The sequence below is a fragment of the Artemia sp. Qi Xiang Cuo genome, chromosome 16 (assembly GCF_049724085.1).
Source record: "Artemia sp. Qi Xiang Cuo chromosome 16, ASM4972408v1, whole genome shotgun sequence".
NCBI lineage: Eukaryota > Metazoa > Arthropoda > Branchiopoda > Anostraca > Artemiidae > Artemia > Artemia sp. Qi Xiang Cuo.
The window spans coordinates 52,093,254-52,114,558 of NC_142809.1; the positions used below are offsets into that span (position 1 = coordinate 52,093,254).

At 34.9% G+C, this 21,305-nt stretch overlaps 1 protein-coding gene and 1 non-coding gene across 2 annotated transcripts in view; both read left to right on the forward strand.

The window, feature by feature from the left end:
- wb (wing blister) overlaps nt 1–21,305 on the forward strand; it is a 470,816-nt gene that overhangs the window by 263,514 nt on the left and 185,997 nt on the right. The gene's annotated exons all lie outside the window — the stretch shown is intronic.
- Nucleotides 15,760–15,862, forward strand: LOC148943078 (U6 spliceosomal RNA). Its single transcript, XR_016143124.1, has one exon. It is a non-coding gene; the product is annotated as a U6 spliceosomal RNA (small nuclear RNA).

A 21,305-nucleotide genomic window follows, 5' to 3' on the forward strand; every position in this document is an offset into this window, starting at 1 on the left:
TTTCGCCGTTGGTATTCTTGCACTGCAAGAATTCTCTGCATTTTTAAGACTGACTTAGTTCTGTGTACAATAGAGATGTTCAGATTTTTCCACCTGACGTTTATCACCGGTGTCATGTTTCACGAGTTTTCTTTTAAAAATTCTTAGCATTTCCGCGGTCTTTTTCAAATCCTCGATGTTCTTTGCATTGATTTCTTGTTTAGTATTTGGGAAGACAGGTATATCAGTTCTTATCAGTGGCTTCATTCACAAAAATTTGGAGGGGGGAAGAATGTATTTTTCAAATATAGGGAAGATGGCAAAATTGTCTTTAAATAAATTATAATGAAAACACCAAAAAATGACATTTTTAATTAAATACCCCCCCCCCCCCCACAAAAAAAAAAAACCAAAAAAAAAAAGAGACACAACAAGGTATTTTTTTGAATCTAGGGGAGCAAGAATATAGGGGGCAAATACACTCCCCGGCCCCCTTCCACTGTTGCCACTGGTTCTTATAAAAATCTAAACTTGTTGAAGAAGCCAGTAATGGAGTGAATACCAGTCAATGCAGGTCGCGTAATTATTAAAAAAAAAAATTGAAAAGGCTATAATGTAAAATCGGCCAATAGTTTCAAATTTATATTGGCTGTTAAATTTATTGTATACATTTGGAATTTCTTGGCATACTAGCCAGGGGTCTATGCTAAAGTTTGTGTGTGTGTTTTTCTTTTTTTTTTTTTTTTTTTTTTGTTTTTTTTTAACTCAGATCGTTTTATTCAGATGATGCAAGGATGTCTAACTCTTGGGGTAGAGTCACAGACTTTTTCCTGCGTTTTGGGGGTTCAAAACCCAAAAAAGATCAATCTATCAGTGGAAAGTGGAAATACAGTTGCGTGCGACCATTTTAAGGGTGATTCTGGCCTTAACTGGACAGCCTTAACTGGACACTGGACAGGTGGAGGGTAACAAATTTTCCCATTAAAGGTTACTCTTGAAGTCCCCACCGGAAAATAAAGATTCAAGCCAGGAAGGCTGTCTATTGATATTCAGAATTTCAGACAACTCCTCTCCCAGAAGAAAAACCTCTACTACCTCCCCTCTTAAATGTTGGCTGTCCTCACTTTTTATTCTAGTTCTTCCGCAAGACTTCCCATCATGCAAGCATAGGCTCTTTTCATGCTTTAAGTGAGAAGTTGTATAGCCACTTTAACTTTTTTTTAACTTGATGGGCAAATTTGAATTGATTTTGTTTGGAAGATTGGCTTTCAATTGGCTATCACATTCGTTCCATATAAAGTATTCTTTCTGGCAAGGCCGTATCCATGGGGGGGGGGTGGTTAGGGGGTTTGAACCCCCCCCCCCTGAAATGTTTGTCTGACTCGTAAAAACGTAACAAAAATGGCATTGAACAAATTTTGTATGCGTTTTTTGAGCTTTTTTTTAACCCCCCCCCCCCCGAAAAAAAGAGAAAAATTTTATTAAAACCCCCTCCGAAAAAAATGTTAGGTACAAGCTTGCTTTTTGGTAATTATATACTTGAGAATCTATTTTTGAGGAGGGGGAGGTCATAAGTTCTGAAGAAACGCAAAAAATAGGAGAACAATAAGAAAAATGGAGAAATCAAAGGTAGATAGTAAAATATTTGGAAGATTTAAGGGGCATGAGTGCAAAGCCCCGTTCATCTCTTGGCGACCAGAATCAGAAGACATCTCGACCAGTTCATTCCCAGAGTTTGTATGTGAAGCAGATATGGATAACTTTGTGGCTGAGTAGCTAGTTGGACAATATTATCAATAATGTCCAATTTTTGCAGACGAGTTGCAAATCTTGCAGACGATAAGCACCAAAAATGTGCGCAGGACTTTTTTTGGGTGAATAATAAAAAAATATGATATAAATGAAAAGTTCCAAGAAATTTGTAAAATTTAGAATTCTGGAGGGGGACCGATGTCCTCGTCAATGAACGTCCTTGATAACTACCAATTTTAAATAATCTCGAAGATTTCCCATATTTAATAGTCTCCCTTAACTACCTGCTTGAAAAACAACTGAATTTTGAAGATAATTTTGAGCTCAAATTGGTTGGTAATTTCGAAGACCACGCTGCTTTCCCATGACGATAAATGACGGTTCGAATAGCGATAAATCCTATTAACAGACAGTGACAAATAAAACAATTAAAAAAAAATAAACTGAATATTTCGATGACATGTACAGTGATCGTCATCAGCAGAAATGCCAAAGGAAATTATTTCCCTTTATGAAATGATGATCTAATCGTCATCGGAATTATTTGTCCTCAAATTGGATAGAAGCGATGAAGAAAAATAAAAAAATTAAACCCAATGGGAATTAGGCTAGACGGACTGGAGAAGAGCTATAGACGAGAAGAAGGTCAGATTAGAGAAGGCATGACAAGTGGCATATATTTTGGACAGATATTCACGCTTTATCTTCAGTTCTTAATCAATATTGATTAAGTACTGAAGATAGAGCGTGAATATCGGTCTAAAATACAATAAAAAAAATAAAACAATAAAAAATAAAAATACAAAAAAATAACAATACAATAAAAAAAAAGATATAATAAAAAATAAAACACAATAATAAACAATAAAAAACAATAAAAATACAATAAAGATACAATAAAAAAAACTAATCAGCTGGATCAAATATTTCCGAATTGCAACGTATGAAATAAAAATGTCTGAAATAAGTCTTAAATAAAAACACAACATGCAGTTGAAATAATGAAAACTAACAATATCAAACTCATTTAATTCTATATTCCAGTTGCTTTGCGCAAAAAAAGGAATATCCGATTTGTATTTTTAGCGTAAGGCAGTTTGTTCACTTATTTTTGCGTATTTCCGAGGGGAACGGTTGGTATAATTCGAGCTTCTTTCACACGGATCAGCAGAGCCCAAAAATACAGCTGCAATTTGAGTTTGAAACTTCAGTCTAGGAATTGAAAAAAAGTCTTCTTCGAACTAATTCAGAACATTAAAATCATGCTGTGACTCGGAGTTTCAGTTTAGCCGTTTTCCGTTTAGCGATTCAGCTTAGCCAGTCCGATCTACTGGTCGAAAACTAGGTTCGTTATTAGATTCAGTTAGTAGCGATTCAGATTCAGTTCAGTCCGATTTACTGGCTGAAAGCTAGGTTCGTCAGTCGTTGAATGTTGCTAAGGTGGTCGTGTTTAAGGTAAGTGTTTTAGCATATTTATTTTGCTACTATCTATAAGATAATCCCTGAGCCCTCTCTACTGCCTAGCCTCTTTTTTTCTTGACGTTCTCCTGCCAGAGAGGGAAACTTGTTGTGTAAGCACTTCAATCGAAGCGCGATAAATCACTAACTGGATCAAATGGAATTGGGTTAGCCAAGTTAAGTTGGCATCCAACCTCTTCTGCTGAAAGGCATATTGACGAGAGTGGTCTCGGGTTTAATGAGACAAACTAAAACACTAATCTTCACACAAGATGAATGAAGTGTTACTGCACCTCTGACCGATTGGTCACGGTTGTCAACCAATGCATATGATTCTATTTCACAAAAGGAACGTATGTGTTCCTTTTTACGTTTAGAATTTGGTGTGGAATTACACAACTGCTGAAGGAAGTATTGTAGGCAAGAAGCCACAATGAGTGATACACTGGAACGATGAGTGGTGTACTGGAAAGATGTTCCAGTGATACACTGGAACGATGAGTGGTTTAAAATCCCTATAGAAGTTAGCTTCTGCATGCGAAGACACCTCTTAAAAGAGAAAAGAAGCAATGCGTGAAACTTTATATGGCATTCGCTTCGAATACGAAATACTCTACAAGCTATTGAATCAGACTTAAGATCCTTTTTGCTATCTAAAAGACTACCACTCGTAACCAACTGTGAGAGATCCAACCAGCAGTTTTTCGATGACGAGAATTTAGCCCTTGCCTCGCAGATATCGGATCAAGGACTGACACCCGAAACTATTGGTGTCTGTACTTGTCTTATTTGTACCTGTCACCGCATTTGACCCCCCCCCTAAATTTTTGTTTGACTCACAAAAACGTAACAAAATGCATATATACTAATTTTTGAAGCATTTTAAGCGTAAAACACCCCCCGAACAAAAATCCCGCACGCGTCCTTGCTGTAAAACAACGCCACTCCTGGCTTTTTCCACTTCTGTGAAAATTAAGACTCTAAGCCAGGACGTACGCAGGAGGTGGGGCCTTTGGAAACACCTCCCTCCTCCCCCTGCTAAAAACTATATTTTTTAAAATTTACCAGTGTTTTTTTTGCAGCCCCAGGGCCATTTCCTGCTTATTTGTCCGCTCCGCTCTCTGCACCTCCTTAAGTCCTTGTTATGCAAATACCGTGGCATAAAAAGTTGTGGTCCATATGTGTTATAGCGACCACACTGTTGTTCTTGATCTGTTGTTAAACCAGTTTCGTTGTGTGCATTCGGAGATAATTGGCTTAGCCTGAGCGAGATAAACAGCTATGCAGGTATATTTTCATTAAATATTTAATGTATAGAGTTGGTTAGGTTAGGTATTTAATATAATGCGTTCTGGGCAGCCTGCTTTCCATAATTCTCTGTTGTAGTTTCGATAATTTTATTACTAAAGTATTATATTTTCATCATACTTTGGAATATTTCATTAGGATTAATCTAACTTCATTTTTAAGGTGTGGTCGCTATAATACATAAGTACCAAAGTTGTTTTTAGAATTGTTTTAAACAGTGAACGTTCCATAGAAGCCTAAAAGCCTATCCCGCTACAATACATAGGTAATTGAATGATTAGACCTATTCAGTATTTACTTAGGGTTCGATTAACATATCGATAACAATCGATTTGAATGAAAGCGACAGCAATACCAATACTTAGGCCTGGCTAAAGAACAATGGAAGTAAACGCCCTTTTTTCTATGACTGTATGAAAAGGAAATATGAGACCTGACACCGGAACACTCCAAATAACATTCCAGAGACTTAGTGATTGAATTACACCAAAAATTTCCTGTTTGCCGGATTTTTTTACAAAATAAAAGGCACGGAAAAAATGTAGTTAAATTGAACCCATTGGCTTAATTGACCCCCTCTTTGGCGTTGCTATGTAGGAAAGCAAATTTCATATTAGACGCTGCTGCTATTTTATAGTGTGGAATTTTCTCAACCGATGTTTACAGAGAAACATAATTTAGTTACAAGAAGGCTGTTTAAAAATTTGTTGACTTATATTTCTAATTCTTTTAAATTTAACATGTTTTGAATTTTTAAATTTTAATTTCAAGTTAAAATCAACTTCAAATTATTTTTTTTTTAGTTTTAAATTTAAAATTTTCTTTTTTTTACTGGCTTAGAATTTCACAAAAAATAGTCAATTAATTTTTAAATGATATATTTATTTATTCAATATAGTTTAGAGACAAATCCAGTTATTATGCCAGTTTAATATTACTTTAAAAGACAATCAGGATCTAAAACGACTGGGCTATTTTATACTTCCCAGAAATAAGGAATAATGTAATTGGCTTAGAAACACACCTCACAAAAATAAAACACACTTTTTGACCTGAAAGTATATGACAATAACCTTTAATTTTATGTTTAATTTTATATTAAATATATGTGCACCAATTTATGTTACACGTGGTGTTTTTTATGATTGGAAGATAAAGCTGTAAATCTTCTGGTCCCCCTGGCTCATACTTTTGGTCAAAATTTATGGTTTAGCTTTCTGTGAATTTAGCTGGGGATTTGCAAATGCTTGCCTATTCAAATGAGACACAATGGTTAGGATACTTAATCTACGGTACTTAGCACTAGCTGGTACCCATGCGATATATTGTGCTAAAGGAAACTAGTCAAATGGGTATCTGCTAATGGAGAGTTGGATCGCATTGGATCAGGTTAGGTTAGGTCATGTATTTAATATATGCTTTGCTTTACCCCCACCCCCTAATGTGCAAATATATAGCCCAAATTTCTTTGTTAACTATTATATTTTCATCATATTTTGTTTTATTTCATTAGTATTAACCAAACTTTACTTCTCGCGTGGGTACCAGCTAATGCATAAGTGCCTAATCTACTTAACACGCAGCCGATTGCCTATAAGCTTCTTGATTAGCGTAAAGTTTTTATGGGGGAAGCGATTATTGATCCTGAAATGGTAAATAGTGAAAACACACTTTTACTAAAATCATAACGGAAAGCCTACTCTTGGAAGCCTATCGATAGAAGTGAGAAGAGCTAGGGCCCCAAATTTTCTTTTCCTCTGAAAACAGATGGTATGTCTATCGTTTTATTTAGTTCATCTCCTTATTCTAGAGTAGAGATACTAGACTATGCAGGGGTGGATACAGAATTAATGTTTGGAGGGGGGTACCGATGCAAACTTGACTCTCACAATGGTATTCTTCACCCCTCCAGCCCTATAATTAGTGCAACTTTTGACCTTGTGCAGTCGACACGTGCCACTGAAATCCATCCCTGGATCCGCCCCTGTATATAAGGAGACTAGCACTTTAGACTCAGCCACTCCCATAAAGAAATACATTCCATCTATATTTGATACCGACGACTTATAAATCTGTTTCAAGGTATTTATACTTGGACACTCTCTTTTATATGAAGTACATTTTAAAGCATGAATTCAGAAAGAATAATGTATTCGAATTCGACCATTAGTTTGCCAGACCGGAAACATCGAGTCTCGGGAACCGGACAGAAAATTCATCATAAAAAGTCACAGGAATAATTTTGTCTGCCGTCCATAGACATTCTAATTTTTAATAGATCATAAACGACATGTTTTAAATGTTACATATATATATATATATATATATATATATATATATATATATATATATATATATATATATATATATATATATATATATATATATATATATATATATATATATATATATATATATATATATATATATATATATATATATATATGTGTATATATATATATATATATATATATATATATATATATATATATATATATATATATATATATATATATATATATATATATATATATATATATATATATATATATATATATATATATATATATATATATATATATATATATATATATATATATATATATATATATATATATATATATATATATATATATATATATATATATATATTCTATTTCTCGAAAATGACTCCGTATTTTTTCGGGAAATTGGTATCTAGGGATATTTTCGCATAAAAAAATGATCTCAGAAGTCTGAGTAACGAGGTCGCTGAAAAAATGCCTACCATACCTTTGTTAAAAAAAAAAAACGTTCGGCGATATACATTTTATAATGACGAAAGATAAGCCGAGGTGTAACGAATCAAATTGATAATGCTAGCGATGATGTTTGAGTTTTGGATTTTGACATGAATAAGGTCATAGAAACATTCCATACCTTTGAAAATCAAAAATATGGACTGGATAAATCGTTGAAAGAAAAAGAAGGTTTTATCCCACCACCTGAACAATTAAAAGAAACAAAGGTTCGGCGATATGTTTTTCATAATGACAAAAGACAAGCCAAGGCAAAAGAAGAAGTTTTTGTCCCACCACCTGAACAATTAACAGAAACAAAGGTTCGGCGATATGTATTTCATTATGACAAAAGACAAGCCAAGGCAAAAGAAGAAGTTTTTGTCCCACCACCTGAACAATTAACAGAAACAAAGGTTCGGCGATATGTATTTCATTATGACAAAAGACAAGCCAAGGCAAAAGAAGAAGTTTTTGTCCCACCACCTGAACAAATAAAAGAAACAAAGGTTCGGCGATATGTCTTTCATAATGACAAAAGACAAGCCAAGGCAAAAGAAGAAGTTTTTGCCCCACCGCCTTAACAATTAAAAGAAACAAAGGTTCGGCGATATGTCTTTCATAATAACAAAAGACAAGCCAAGGCAAAAAAAGAAGTTTTTGTCCCACTACCTGAACAATTAAAAGAAACAAAGGTTCGGCGATATGTATTTCATAATGACAAAAGACAAGCCGAGGCAAAAGAGGAAGTTTTTGTCCCACCACCTGAACAATTAACAGAAACAAAGGTTCGGCGATATGTATTTCATTATGACAAAAGACAAGCCAAGGCAAAAGAAGAAGTTTTTGTCCCACCACCTGAACAATTAACAGAAACAAAGGTTCGGCGATATATATTTCATTATGAAAAAAGACAAGCCAAGGCAAAAGAATAAGTTTTTGTCCCACCACCTGAACAATTAAAAGAAACAAAGGTTCGGCGATATATCTTTCATAATGACAAAAAACAAGCCAAAGCAAAAGAAGAAGTTTTTTCCTACCACCTGAACAATTGAAAGAAACAAAGGTTCGGCGATATGTCTTTCATAATGACAAAAGATAAGCCGAGGCAAAAGTTAAAGGACCAATAAAAAAAAAATGTAATTATACAAGGGCACCACTTCTAATTTAAGGTCCATTTGGACGTCGTGAAATCAAGAAAAGGCTGAAAGGTCAAATTGGGGTGGGTGTGGGGTACCTCCAGAAAATCTGAATGGGGAGGTACCTCCCCATTCAGATACAGTATTACATACCTCTAAAATAAATTTAAATATTAGAAATGGGTGGTTTTAACTTTAACAATAACCAGTCCTACAAACGCCTTTTTGTTTATTTTAGTATTTGATATTTTGGTTCGCTTTCATTAAATCTTTTTTTATTTACTTCCTGTGTGTTTATGTAGAGCTGTTCTAAATATCAGAGGCTTCCATCTGCTGATTTGGATGGCCTAATTAAAACAATTTAATTCGGTAAAACTGTAGTGTATAGGAGACTGTCATAATAAATTATTGTTTAAAATCAAAATAGTCAACCAGCTGCAAAGTACTAAAGACATCAAAATAAAAGTCCCTCCCCGAAACCCATCTTAGGTTTATTTCGTACTTGAAATCCCAATTTTCTTAGATTTTTATTTGGTTGTTACAAAATGTGAAGTTTTTAGGTAAACTAGTAACCTAAAAATTGAAATATACTTATATTAAAATATAAGTATAAGTAAAAATTAAACATAATATAAGTGAAAATATAAGTAGCAATTAAAATAAAATATACTTATTTTAAAAATAAGTGTAAAAACTAAATCTAATATAAGTGGAATAGAAGTAGAAATTAAATTAAAATGAGATATACTTATATCAAAATATAAGCAAAACTTGTTAATTAAATTTGATAATGCTTTTCATCTGCAAAAATTGTAACAATCTCTTGTTTCTCAAAGGCAATTACAAATTCTAAGGAATATATTCTAACAACCTCTTGTTTCTAAAAGACAATTACACGTTCTAAGAAAAGCTTCGCCTTCTTAAGCTCTTTGGGGCCTTGTGTTTTATCTTATTTTTCTCTTAAGTTTCACTCATCTTTTGTTTTTTTTTTAATTGTCGCCTGTTACTACCAACAACTGTCTACGGAGGCCTTTTTTCATTAAAAATTTAACACCCAGTTTTGCTAATTTTCAAAAGTACACCTGTGCAGTGTCTTGCGGCCGGGATAAAATCTTGATTAGCGCCTACACCTCTGTCTCCCAGAAATTGTCAGGCCTTTAACAAAATTAGAAATTTAGTATTAAGTTTTCATTTATTCAAATCTGACTTTTCTTACTTTATATGGGAAAAATATATAAAGGGAAAAATATATAAGGGGAAAATATATAAAAAAAATATATATGGAAAAAATATATAAAAATATATATTTATTCAAAATGATATGGGAAAAATAAAAATTTCGGATTTGGTTTGCTTATACTTACTGCCAACTGTGCCTTCCACTTTATTTTAATAAAAATTAATATTTCAAAATTACAGTGATTATAAATGTTAGATTATGTATTTAAAATATTGCACCCCCTAAAATTTTTGTGTCCAGAGCAAGTGCCCTCTAAAACTGCCTCTGTACCTGTCTAAAATGATCAGATTTCATTTTCAGTGCCCTTTGTACTTTTAATGCAACACACGAAAATAATCATATTATATTAATTATATGATTAATTATATCTTATTTTATTTAACATTATTTTAATTATATTAAAAAAATATAATTAACAAAACACCTATTAGCACAAAGAATTGTTTACTACTTCATGTCTAACAGAGGAATCTTGTATTGTAACAGGAAACATTTTGTGGGTTTGGAAATAAAAGGGAAGTCAGGAAATGTCGAATTTTTTCCTTTAACATGTTTGAAAATTTTTTTTTTTTTAATTATGGCCAAAACCCTTTCTATATCGTCCACAGTAGTAAATATAACAGGAAATTTAGCTTTTTTAGCTTTAATTTGAAGTTATTATACAAAAAAAAAATATACTTGATTTTAGAAAAAGTGGAAACATGGTCGAAAAGAGGTTCAATCTTACTAATAAATGAATGTGTGTTTATGTATTGTTGTTTATTTATTGTGCATTTGAGCAAGCTTTCGACTTCTGCGATTTTGTGGCAGTTGTCAACAATTCTGATCTGAACTCACCCAAAATAATATCGAAGAACCTTACACTACCAATTGGCTTAGAAGTATTTAAACTCGCTATTACATCCTCCTAATTTCGAAGGGCATATTGCTGCATAATCAACTCAATTTCTCTTCCTTTGATAATTTCTCTTCCTTTGGAAGAGATAATTTCTCTTCCTTTGGAAAAATATATTTTTAACTAAGACGTCAATATGGGGATAAAAGCTTCGCTTTTATTACATACATAGTTGAGTTTAATTAAAAGGTAACATTCATATTCTTTGTTTATTAGAGGTGGAAAGGGTGGGGTACTTGTATAGAATGCGGTAAACAGGCGAGATGTGAAGTTTGTTTAATGCTAAAGAAAAAAATAGGATGAAAATATAATAGTTTAGAAACAAATTTGGGCTATATATATGCACATTAGGGAGGTGGGGGTAAAGCATAGCATATGTTAAATACGTAACCTAACCTAACTTTGCTACCCTTTAGTCCCCCTAAACCCCAAAAAACTAAAGTTTAAATCTTTGTTACGGAGTAAGCAACATCTCACAAACCTGTTTATCAATAGCAGCTTTGAGATTTCGATGCGGTATTTCATCGCGTGTTTACCCGATTCGATACAAGTACCGGGTTGGGGTTATCCCATATGAAGGTCATTTATCCGAAGGAATCCCCTTGAAAAATTTGAAAATTATGACCTACAAACACATTTTAGCCTTTCAGGCCCCATTCTTCTCGTATATTGATTAACGATGCTTCTTGACTACTAAAGTGGCCCGTGGCAGCCCCGTGGCAGCTGTGGTCGAACCCTGGATCACATATCTCTTGGAAAAGATTTATCTACAGTGCCACCATAGGATGTGTCATCCTCCAGGAAAATGTGGATGTCACGAAGATATCACGAAATTGTGGATGTCACTAAATTGTTTTGAAAGGAACGTTTTAAAATGTTACTCTCTTCCCCGGCTTTTAGAACGTTTTTGAAAGCATAGCACTTGCAATAAACAATTGACTATATTTTATGTATATGACTCAGGATATAACTTATAAGCGCCGTAGAATGTACATGATAGAGCCCTGTGCCGTAGGTTGCTACTCCGTAGCGTAAGAAAGTAAAAGGGTGTATGGTTGATCAGCAAAAGTAATCCACCAATCAGAAACTACTTTATAGGGGTTGCCACATTAATCTCCCAACTATCTTTTCCGACAATGGATCCTTAAGTTTAAAAAAGCGCAATTCTTGTTCCAAGTTATGAGCTATTTTGCTAATTTGTTGTTTTTTTTTAAACTGACATGGGGAATTACTAGACATCTAAAACACGAAATTAAAAAAAAAACTGAACCAGTGTTTTAGAGTGTTTGAAGTTGGTCTGCAAAACCATAGGAAAGCCCGAGACAGACGGATCCAGGGGGCGGGTTACGCCGGGCTCCCAGGATTTTTATGGCAGGATCATTACGTTTTGCTCTAGATCCGCCTTTGCCGGGACACATCTCGTATAAGAAAATCCTAAATAATGCATTGTATAATTTCAGAAACCCAGGTTCATAATTTTTTTCTAAGAACTAATTCCAGCACTCAATTCTAGCGTTTAGTTTCCAGCATTTTCATGCAAGCTAAATGCTTAATTTACATTCTCAAGAAATTTTATTGGGACCACTAGAATTTTGGCAAATTGAATTTATCCCTTTGCTTTCTTCTCAGGATTGCCTTTGTGTCTAGAATTGCCAACAAATTTTATGTAATGAGACAAAATTGTCATTTTGGTTTTTTAGTTGCTTAACAAAACGCAGGTCATTCCTAGACTTATTTTTGAAATACTGCCAACGTTCTAACGAAAGACCTTTCAAAATTATTGAATTCTTATTTGAGATCAACTTTGCTCTTTAATTTGTTTGTTTGCTTCACGGTATATGGATTATTTTCCCTGGGGATTGTTTTGGGTACCCAACCGACTGACCCTATTTCAAACAGTAGGCTATACGAAAAGTGTGGTTCAATCCCGCTTTCTAGGGCTATAAGGAAAGAAAGGTTGAGATTCCTAGGGCTCGTTCTGTGGATGAAGGATGACAGATTGTCAAAGATTGTCCTTTTCGGCGAACCGTCTAAGTCTAAACGGAAAGCAGGTCGTCCTCGGTTGGGGTGGGAGGATGTCGTAAGAAAAGATTTAAGGGAAATGCGAACTTCCTGGGAAGGTGTAAAGAGGGAGGTTCTGAATAGATTGGGATGGGAGAGGAGCGTGCGTAGCTGTGTTGGCCTCAGGCGGTTTGGTTCTGCGGTGAGTTGTTAGTAGTAGTAGTATTACTTCAAAGCATATCTATAATAATGCATAAACACAAAGGAAAGGAATCGACAGGATATATACATCTTCGAATCTTCGGGAAGGATTTGGTATCCCTTGCCATCCTCTCTATAATTCTGTAATCAGCCACCTCCACGGGTGTCTTTTTTGGCCAGACTTCCCATCTAAATCTTGACATACCCGCAATCTGAGCTTCAATTTTTTCTGTATGATTCGCACTATTTTCTGTTTTTACGAAGATCTACAACAAAATAGTTCCTTAAAAAAAAGAAAAAAAAATCTGCGTATTTCTCTGTGTATGTTCCTGATATTTGGGTCCTATGATAACACTATATTTGAGTCGTTTACAAGAATTGGAAAGTTTTTCTGATCACCTCTAAAGTTTTAACCCAATAACAATATAGAGATTAGTTTCACATAACCCCTAGATAAAATTTGCTTTATTTTCATTAGATTTCGTCTATCATGTATCTTCGTAAGCCATTCACATACTTCCTTACGCGTGTGTCAGAAAGGGAAGCCAAATTGCCCCGTCTTCCTAAAGCCAGATTGGTTCTTCTTTTTGCCTGTGAAAAATTTTCAATTTTCGAATTCAGAACGAAAAATTTTCTCACAAGGTTTTTTTTTTTACAAAAAGTCCTTCTGTTCCTCTGTGTTATAACTTTTTTTTTTAATTTTGTGTGATTTCTATAATCCACTGGTTTTTTTTTGCTCTTTTGAGTACCAGGTCCCAAGACTAAGAATGTGTTTCACTTGCTATCCTCCATCATTTATCACCGGCATTGATAAATTAAAAAAATAACGAGTTGCCTGTATCCAGGCCAGGTTTTACCAATAAGCCCACTAGGCCCGGGCCTAGGGGCGTACAATGCCAGGGGTGCAATAAATTATCCCTGAGTGATTTTTTCTTCACAAAACTGGGCTGCTGTGATTTATCATCAAAGTGCAAGATGCACTCCGCCACCGCGCTGCCTATTCACCGAAAAGGGGTTTTAAAACAAGACAGGAATTTCGTGGCCGCTTATAAACTCTCATGTATTTTCTAATAATGATAACTAAAACTCCAGTATCACCTCTCTTTCATTACTTTTGGCCAATCAGTTGCGTTCTGTTCAGTGCTTCTACTATCCATGAATTTTCGAGGATTTCCTCAAAACTCTCACAAAAACGGAGCAGCCAAAACGCTTGGATCTAGAAGCGTCAAAACTTGAAATCCGGCCCTGCCTCTATCCCCCTCCCCAAAAAAAGTACATATATTTTCCAGCCTACTTGCCTGGTCGAAAGTCCTGGAGACTTTAGTTTCAGTAAACTACTTTTTTTATAATTATTATTATTAATTTTGAAATAAAAGTTTCGGTGTTGCCATTCGTTTAATAACTGTTTTGCAATGAGGTTTTTTTTTAAAGTCATTGTTAGTTTAATTATGCAAAGGAGTAACTTGTAAAGTCATTTACACGTCAAATTTTGACAGGCCTTTTGATGTTTTCCATGCGATGGAATTTCATATCTCATCTGACTCACTATTCATAATACGGGCTGACCATGTACTAAGAAATGGAATTAATTCCAAGGCATGACTTCTAACCCGAAAAATCCAAGGGGTTACACATTTGATCCAAGCATGTACCCCGGGTTCAGGTTTCATAGATCCCCCCCCCCGGTCAATCTCAGCATTAGTTAGACTATTTGTCTGCGGTTTCTTATGTTTTAAATATAATTCACCCATTTGTCGATTCTTGAAGGCTAGCCCCCCCCCCCCCACCTCCCCCCCTGACTTATTTATATGTGGCTGACGTGATTGTTTCTCACAAATCGAAGGCATAAGGGAAATATAGTAGGGTAAATTATTAAACCTAACACTGAGGGTAGGCACGGGGCGTAGAAACAGAACTGGTGTGTCCCCAGATTGCAAGTTACGTTCCAACAAGCTCAATGGGCATACTTTTCTATTTTAAACATAAATTGTTACAAAAAACAGTTTATCTTCCCTAATTTAATCGCTAAATAAAATAATCTTAGGAATATTTTATTTGAAACATTATTTTTAAATCATTTTTATTTTATAGAAGTAAATTTTAACTGCAAGATAATTCACTTAATAATACGAAAATTATATTTTAAATTAGAGACATCCAGGGTAAAAAAAAAAATGGTGCTCGAATAAAAATTTCATCTTCTGGTTTTGAAACTAAGTTCTCCGTGTTTGAGACCCCAAGTTTGTGATTGTAGATTCCATTTGAAGTTATATATTTTGAAAAAGGGGCCTTTCCTCGGAATCTATAGGAGTTTAAGCACATATATGTCACACTCTTATATGTCACAAGGAAAATAGACTGTTTAAAAAGAGCGCCAGCGAGTTGGACTTGAGTTTAACACGTTTGTGATAATGGCATTGGCGAATTAAAGACATGTTAAGTATTGTGTATCCTCCACCTCCCTGTTAAATATTTTTCATCTAATAATAATTCTTTGACTTTGTGTTGGAACCCTTTATTAATTCCCATACTCAGGTTTGGTTCTCAGACTCCATGGTGTTTTACTTCAACAGTCAAATGGTTTAGAAGTTTATGAAGTTGGATTGTTTGTGCGGACGAATGGCTGTAAGTTTTAGACCAATTGTCAAGTGCTCTCTCTGTGTTTAATTTATCAATAGTAAAAGTCCAAACATTTCGGCTGCTCAGCTGGAAGCCTTTATCAAAATTAGAAGGGGGGGAGAGAAAAACTAACGTAAACAAACCAACACACAATAGCTACTAGTCTCGCCAATGATTTGAGTAAGTTACAACGGTTTCTTTGAGCTTCTTTTAAAAGCTGGCCCTCCATTCACTTCACTCAAGGAGCCGTGGGGCTCCACAAGCCCCACGAGGACTAGAATTGTCATGGACTGCAACACTTCCAAATGTCAGTGTGTTTCTTTTTTTTGAATAGCTTTTCGTAGGCGTTGATAAGCTTCACATGAAGAACCTACAGTAGTTTCTGCTTTTAGCAGTATAAGTTCCTAGCTATATATTACAGAACGATACAGAGAAGATTAGCATGGCCATGTTGAAGGTTGACGCACAAAATTGTGAAGCATTCCAAATTTTTCTTTTTTTGGCAACAAGCTTTGTAAAGCTTATCATATGTTGGTATCAACCAAAAAAATAAATAAATAAAAACTTTTAATACACCCTTTTAGTTAAAAAAAAAAGTTGCCCCAAATTTGTGATTATTGAATGTTAGTACAAATTTTTGTGTCTGTTTCTGAAATGCGTGTGTATCCATTGTTGTGCAAATTGGGAAAGGTTCATCCTGAATTTTGAGCAAATATTCAGTTTTGTCTGAGGGCAGCAGAACACTCTCCAACATTTACATTTATGTAAGGAGTGTATATCCCATTAAAAAAAAGTAAACACTCGACTATTTCAATAGTGCCTTTTATGTATTTAATGTATGTTACTGGGTGGTTTGTAATGTGAGACATCTACTGGATAAATTCTGTGGAAATCAGATATACTTTCATTAGACTGTGAAAAGGGCCAGGAATTTTTGAATAGTCTCTTAATCATGTAATTTGATTACATTGCGTCTGAAATACGTTTGATTTAACTTGCCATCAGTTTTGCCAGTTTGGTAACCGCACGCCAATAGATAGAGAAAATCTAGAGCTTTTCATCTTGGTCTTACTTTAATCAGGCTAGCAAGTCTTCTTTGATTTGTTTAGGCTAGTCTCGGCCTAGTTAGATTAGTAAGAGATAAAATGTATGGGGTTTTACAAATTAGAAAAAAAAATAATTCCCAACGGGTCATAAAACAATCTGACAAAATGGAATTTATCCCTTCAACCCAAAATTTTCTCTGAAACCAGACCTCAGCTCAGAGCATTTTCTCAGCTAAAAAATATTTGCAAATCTATCGCTTATGCAAGTTCACAAGCTTTAGCATGAAAATGATACCTGTAACCATAATTTTGTCTTCGTTGAGGGTTGACTTTCGAAAAAAGTATTTTTCCCGTCAAATACATAACCGAAAAGCGGGCTTATTTGAAGTTATTATTCTCCTTTTTTTCCATGAGAGTCGAAGCAAGGAAGGATATTTGTGCAAAATTGAGTGCAATGAAGTTATCCTGAAAACCTGGCACGCACGTTGGAGTTTTTTTTAAGGGAGTTGACACTTGGGGGGCAAAAACAGGTGGAAAATCGAAAAAAAACATAAGAAATTTTAAAGCAAACATCCTTCTCTTCTTTGCGTATGTGCTAATTGCAAACGATGAAAATGAAGACAAATAACCTTGTAATCATTTCTTTCTTTCTTCTTTTTTTATTGTTTTGGTAGGTATACAACCAAAAATGTACAATGGGCTCGGGGATTTTTAAATTGAATAATTTCTGGAAAAATAAACTATTTGAAACCGTCATCTAGTTTTTGAAATCTTTGATCTCTTATTGTGATCTTCTTATCTTTGATCTTCTTATGATCAAGTTTTTGATCTTCTTATTGATTCCTTTAGTGCAAGGCCGTATCCGGGGGGGGGGGGTTACCCAGTTTGAACCCCCCCCCCGAAATTTTTGACCGAGTCAAAAATTAGTAAAACCTTAGTAAAAATTTGTAAAATTAGTCGAAAACCGAGTCGAAAATTAGTAAACCCCCCCTCCTCCCGAACAAAAATCCTGGATCCTCTCTTGCTTTAGTGAGTCCAAAAATTTCAACATATGATATATTCAGAATCACCCTTAAACATAAATTGTATTTATTTTTCAGTTACCAGGAGTGTGCGTAGCTGTGTTGGCCTCAGGTGGCTTGATGTTGCAGCAGGGGCAAATCTCCAGCAATTTTATTGGGGATGGGGGCAAGAGGGGTCCATGTCTGGATAGTCAAAGGGCATGAGATGTATAATAGTTTTTTCTCCACATTATTGGTGGGGGGCAAATGACCCCTTGCCACCCCCAAACGACGCCCCTGTATTGCAGTGAGTTGTTAGTAGTAGTAGTAGTAGTAAATATTATTAGCGGCTATTCACAACAATGCAGAGTGGGGCCAGGATTTGTTTTTATTTTTATTTTTTAGATGAAGATACAAAAAATAGGTATTCGGAATCTCGGGGGGGGGGAGTTGCCACTTGCCCCCTACCAGTTGGCATTCTTGTCAAATATATTAATATTTTATCATTTGTCATTTGTTGAGATTCATATAACATCTAATTTCTTTTTCCTATCATTAGCCAACTAGTATTTAGGCTAATGCTATCAAGTCTATCAATGTTTGTATTAATTAACTTAAAAAAACTGTTACCACAAAACAAGTTTTTCAAAGAAAAGTAAAGAGCTCCATTAAGCCAAAAACAAGCAGAAATAAAGTCAAGTAATCTTCCAAGGGTAAAACTACCATAAATCACTATCAATATATAAATGGAACCCGAAACAAACATAAATAACAATAAATAGTCGAGTCAAGCTCAAAACGAGCAAAAATTATCATGAGTAGGGCCGACAACCCCCATGCTTTCTCAAGACCAGAAACTAATTTTCACTTAATAGAAAAAAAGACAGTGTATTGTCAGTTTAATTTACATGTACAAATTTGTTATTTATTAATGTAAAAATAGTGAAAACATTCGAAATTTATTTTGTTTTCACTAAAGTGCAAATTATTTTCTGGTCTTGAGAAGGTATGGGGGTTTTCAGCCCTCCTCGTGTTAATTTTTGCTCGTTTTGAGTTTACTCGGTTATTTATTGTAATTTCTGTTCTTTTCGAGTTCCATTTATTAATTGATAGTGATTTATGGTAGTTTTACCCTTGAAAAATTACCTGACTTTATTTCTGCTCCTTTTTGGCTTAATGGAGCCCTTTACTTTTCTTTGAAAAACTTGTTTTGTGGAAAAAAGTTTTTTAAACTAATTTCTGTTCTTTTCTTATTGGCATAGTCTTTTTCATGGGAAAAAACATTTTATATCTTTTAGGATTTTTTCTATAAGAATCCAGAGTTTGGCGTCCTGTTTATATGTTGGAGAAACTTTTTGAACAATTTTTAATCCTGATACAAATACCTCTAGATACCATGAAAGGTATTTGATAAGTTGATGGTATAAGGCAGTAGAGAACAATACACTTCAGTGTGTCTGTAAATGACTTCAGCGGGGGGGGGGGTCTGGAACAATTTTGAGTAGGAGCTAAGATTAGCGAACAAGTATTATTGTCAGAAAAGTGTCTTTTTTCAAGTAAGAAATTGTTTCTAGTTTTCTATATTATTGCTTTAGGTAGCGGGCTGCTGATTCCCCCTGTTTTGTAAGGATGTTCTTGAGCAAACTAAACAAAAAAGCTGGATGTGAAAATACCGCATCAGTCGTAAATGAATAACGATATTTTTTTAATAGCTATTAATCTAATGTACAAGAACTTATCAAGAGCATGGGGAGGAAGTAGGCTATAGGCTACTATTTACTAACACATTTCAGCTTACTCGGGATTATTAATCAATAAAGCTAATAATAGCACTACAGCTGCAACACACTGCTATACAACTTGCTCTGACTACATGTAGCAGAAAATCTCTAGGACCATGTTCTGAAAAATAGCTTTATTCGACGCTATGCAGAGGGACGTACCAAAGGAATGGGAAGAGCTCAGGACCTGGCCCCTCTTTTTTGGATTTCTTTTTGAATTTTTTGAATTTCTGAGCACTTTTTATCTTAACCATTTAATAAAATTTGCTTGTTTCATATTGTCCCACCCCCAACAAAGCCGTATCCAGGGGGATATGGCTTTGTATCCCCCTGGATACATAGGACCCTGCTTCCCAGAATTTCTCATTATTGTCCTAAAAAAAAAAAAGAATCCTGTGCAGGTTCCTGTTTCTCGGCACGACTTATATAGATTATTTAATTTCATTATTATTTGGCTCTCTACAAAAATTCCTGGCATTACATCCATTTCAATGGAGTCCCTGATGGGATTTTCCCATCAAAACCATCCATTAATTCCTTCAAACGAAAACCAGAAGATTTAACGAATGTGCTTTTGTGGTTATATCCACCTTTATACCCACAAATTTGTTTTGTGGGAGGGGTTCAAAGTAACAAAAAGAAATTTGAAGGCATAAAGATCGAAAATAGGGATTTAAATGCCTACGATGATACTTGAAGAATCAAGCGAATGTTTTGGATGTAAGAAACAGAACATTGTGAAGTCTACAAAATTATCTTGTGCAAAAAATCTGCAAACTATAGGGTATTTTGGAAACCCACAACAATAATGATATAGTAGGGAGGATTACTGCGTAAGCCCCTCCCCCATCTCGCTAAACACACCAGCATGAACGTGTCCAGGGGGGTTTGGTTGTTTACCCCCCCCCCCCCCCGAAATGTTTGTCTGACTCGTCAAAACGTAACAAAAATGGATGTAAACAAATTTCTCATTAGTTCTTTAGATTTTTTGGGTGTACCAATCCCCCCAAAACTTTTGTGTGTGTAAAACACCCCCCCCCCCCGAAAAAAAATACTGGACACGGCCTTGTGTAAAGTATTTGGAACATAAATTCGAGAAGGCTTTTTCTGGTGTCTCGTTTCTTAGAGATTTGGCCATGTATATGTCAACGAGAACAGTCCAGGGAGGGGGGGGCTTTTGGGACTAAGGCTAGTCGTGGGAAAGGGTCCGTTTTGAGGCATGGTTGAACAACCAATAGCTGGAACTTCCGTTCCAGGAAAGTTATATTCTTGGCTCATTTCTAAAGGCAGTCCATCTTTCGCCTTCTTCGTAGCTAGTTGTTCTTGTGCTACCTTATTTTCTATATGTGTATTATCACGTTATTTAATAAAGACCATGTACCAACGTTTATCGTCTATCTTTGGAATTTACGTAAACCATTACATCTGCCAATATAAAAGGCATACAAATAAAGAACTAAAAAGAGGTTTACAGAGTGGTGACAGCAGAGGTTTACACTTGCAAACCAGTCTCAACAACACCTATTTTTTATCCGTTTCAAATTTATCATATTTATTAAAATTACGACAGTTTCAAATTTTTATTTAATTGCCTAAACTCTGGTGAGAAAATAGCATCTAAACCCTTTTGATAGGAGATCTCACTAATTCCAGGTATATCTGATTAGCGTCAAAATTCCACAGATTGAAATCTGGCCTTAACATTCCCCTAGATACCTGTGAACTAATGAAGATATCAGTGTTCATCCGCATAAATCCCAAACAGACAAGGAAAATTACAAGATAGGCGTTTTGCCGTATTTTAACTGCCTAATTATATATGAAAAATATCACGCCTATTCTCAACAGGAATAGGATATTAGCACGATGATTACGATCATATCATGGTGCACAAAATTCTGCGTAATATCAGACTTGTACACAAGAATTGATTTTTTTTTTTGGGGGGGGGGGGCTGGGAGGGGGCGTCCGTCAACAAATAAATCATGATAGTTTGAGTACGGAGGGGGTGTTTTTAAATGTGTGGATAAAATCACCCCATTTTCATTAGCCAACTGTAATTTAAATTTTCTTTATAGTCAGAATGGTAAATCCGTGGGGATATAGCG